At 32.0% G+C, this 3,347-nt stretch overlaps 1 long non-coding RNA gene across 4 annotated transcripts in view; it reads left to right on the top strand.

The window, feature by feature from the left end:
* The window catches only part of LOC112210227 (uncharacterized), a 66,851-nt gene extending 64,327 nt beyond the window's left edge, over positions 1 to 2,524 (top strand). For all 4 annotated transcript variants that reach the window (XR_002945047.2, XR_010843481.1, XR_010843482.1 and 1 more), the window contains one exon: positions 2,391 to 2,524. This is a non-coding gene — a long non-coding RNA (uncharacterized lncRNA). The remainder of the gene's footprint in view (positions 1 to 2,390) is intronic.
* Positions 2,525 to 3,347: the final 823 nt, after the last annotated feature.

The raw sequence follows: 3,347 nt of genomic DNA, 5'->3' as shown, positions 1-3,347 counted from the left end.
TATATATATATATATAATATATTTCATGTTTGATGTAACATTTTTGACGGAAAATCCTCTGATTTTAATAACTGAAACACCAATTCCTATTCTAAATACCTACTCAAGGCTTAGTCAATACGACCTCCTCTCTACGAAATTACTTTACTTTGGAGGTACCCCAGGACTTGACGTCCTTTTTTATCATTTTTAATTTGCTCCTTGGGTTTTCGTTCCAAAAATATTGTCATCTATCTTTTATTTCTTTTCGAGAGGGGTTGCTCATTCCTGATAGAGTTGAAACTCCTTCGCCCTGTCTCGGGAGCGCGAGTGCTTTCCTTGCAGCTCAATCGGCCAGTTCATTCCCTGCTATGTGACTTGGAACCTATATAAATGTAACAGACACACCCAGATTTCGAAAAGTGTTTAGGTAGAAATAGATGCAAGAAATATTTGGGTGTTCGAAAAACATACAGTCTAAATCTTTTAACGAGCTTAGCGAATCTGTAATTATCGTTATGGTTTTGTCGAGAAAAGGCGAAGACAAAGAGAAGTGAAGTCCTGCTTCTATTGCCATTGACATTTATTGACAGTGAATATGTTACTTAGTTTGTGGAATTTAATTTTGTAAGTTGAGTCATTGGTTTCATAGAAAGATGGGTCTGATTTTGATCCATCTGTATCTGTATATATAAAAGGAATGGTCGAATCTTTTTTCGCAATAAACTTTTGAACGACCGGTCGAAGGTTTAAAGATAATGAAATCCCCAAATTCTCAAGTAGAAAAAAAGTTATGGCCATAATTAAACATTTCTGGTTTGTAGCTTAGAAATTACAAATTTTGTCATGGTTATTCTACACCAATCGATTCGTCTCTTACAGAAAAAAGTATATCTGATTCCAATAAGCTCTATCATATTTAAGAAAAAAATTTAAAACCTAATGTGGCTCGGGGTAAAGTAGGTAAATACATTTTTTTTTAGGAAAAAGAATTTCATATTCGTTTTTAGTGTCGTCTCAAACTACTAAACATCATTTTGCAAAGAAATTAGAAAATGAAAAAGTACAGTGAGGGTTGTTATTCAAAAATTATTTATGTTACTAAATCCTAACAATAAAGTATATGATAATTTATAACAAACCATCAATTGTGTTTATTAAATCTCTATACATCCTTAAATGTAACAATAATATATATAAAAGATTCTGGCATAAATGATATAAATTTATAGTCAGGCATAGATTATAAAGGAGTCAGGCATCTATCATTATGTTATGGCATTCCATGAAGATGTTATTACAGGGTAAAGTAATTGACAGGTATTATAACTAAGTAAACAAAATATTAACTAATTAACTAAATACGTTTGGTAGAGGGGGGGAAGAATGCTATTTGGCTAACACTCGTAGTAAAGGGTAAACATCTCGATCCCTGTGCCACCCCAATCTCTGGTCTAATCAGGCCGGCCGCTTTTTGTACCGAGTCAATATTAGTCTTGGCTTTTTCTGTTTGTTCTTTATTATTTGAGCTCTCGGCTATTTGATTGATAAAACCAATAGAGGCTCCCTGTCCCTTGGGTGATAACCTGCCCCGCAGCCAGTTCGTTCCATCTATATGCAGTCTGCGGTCTTCAGCTCCGGCAAGAGGAACCGAAGAAAAAAATATTTGGATTTCGATGGAAATGAACTCGTTCCCCTGTGTAAGAAACTGTTAGGCGTGTCATATACTATAATAACGTTCTTCCAAAGATATTCCAATTCGAACATTTTCATCCCAACATTCGATTTTGTTGATTTTATTTTTGATATTTTTTTTAGTGTTTGTATTTTGGACTTACTGGATTCTAAGGATTGAATTTCTTAAATTATTTAAACTACCAGTAAAATAATTAAATAATTTTTACTTTCACCTACCTATTATGTTATATACAGTAAGAAATATAGGTTTTGTTGTACAAGGGACCTCAACCTTGAGTCCAAATAACCAAGCCTCGTGTCGTCTAGCAAAAAACGAAAAGTCGTATGGAATTCAAATTACATATTTATAATACCCTGGGATGTTACAATGATATTTCGTTAACATCGACCAACTGGTTCCATTTTATATAATCGATTTTGACGAAATGGCTCTGACGACTTGATTAAACTTGATATATTTATGCACGTCTTAATGACCATTAAATTAAGAAGAAAAGAGAAAAAGTATTTTTTGCAGGTTGAAAACACATTTTCAATCATAAGATTAAAAGTATATGTATAACGTTGGAAAGCCAAAGATTTTGGAAAAAATTGATATCTAACATACACAGTCTTAAATGTAATATTTTTTAAAAATTTATGTATTGACATTTACAACTATACATAAAATACAAGAAGTAAATATGAAATAATATCATAATGGTGTGTTACAGGCATCAAGAGAAACGACCCATTGGCAGCACTCTAAGAATATAATATAAAATGGTGAAAACGCATAAATAAAAGGTCTATTTCAAAACAAGTATAGTGTAGTTCTTCCATTTCGCCAGTCTGATTACTGTTTTCATTTCACCATGGTTACTAAATTGACAGTTTTTTTTTTGTCATTTCGGTTGAACTATATATAAGCCTTGCAGTTCAAAGGATGGACAATTTAATAAAATTATTTTGAAATTGATTCTATCACAATTTAGCTGCGAACAAAGGTTTAAAACCAGAATGTGAATTTTGGTAAACTGTTTTTTACATTTCTGCCAAATTTAAAAAAAATTTATATAAATATTATTAATGTAATATTAAATATATAAATAGTTGACCATATAATTTCAAATAATAGAGAAGATGGTGAGGGTTGCGGTCAAAAGAGAAACAAAAATTAACAACTATTTATTTTCCGACGTTTTGTCTCTCTTTGTAGACGCTTCATCATGGCTGTTCTTGTCCCTCTTTTGACCGCAACCCTGACCATATTCTCAGTAATTTTTAATTATTAAATGTACTTTTCTGAAAACTGATGAAACTAGAATTAGTCAGTCTGTCAAGTGAAAGACTCATTTCAACCATAAGTATGGGATAGTATAGCTCAATGAATACTAGGGGTATTCATGATGTTGTGTTAAATGTAAAATGTTTTACCATGTTAAATGTTATAACTATATGATTTTGAGCAGCCCTATTTGAAGTCATGTTAAACGTTAAATGCATAAGAGCCCCTAGCGGATTTTCTCAGCAACTTGTTTTATAAGCCTTATGTTTATAACCTTTCCTTCCAGAGCCTCATGTTATTGTTTACTTCGAATTTGGTGAAGTTTTAGTTTTGATTTATGCAATTCATTACAACATGCCTCACCTAGAGTGAGTGAAACTGGAATTTGTGTGAAAGTTTAGCT

Source organism: Halyomorpha halys, unplaced genomic scaffold, assembly GCF_000696795.3.
Source record: "Halyomorpha halys isolate HHAL.00 unplaced genomic scaffold, Hhal_1.1 Scaffold59.1, whole genome shotgun sequence".
In the NCBI taxonomy this organism is placed as follows: Eukaryota; Metazoa; Arthropoda; class Insecta; order Hemiptera; family Pentatomidae; genus Halyomorpha; species Halyomorpha halys.
This window is presented reverse-complemented; position numbering and strand designations above follow the sequence as displayed.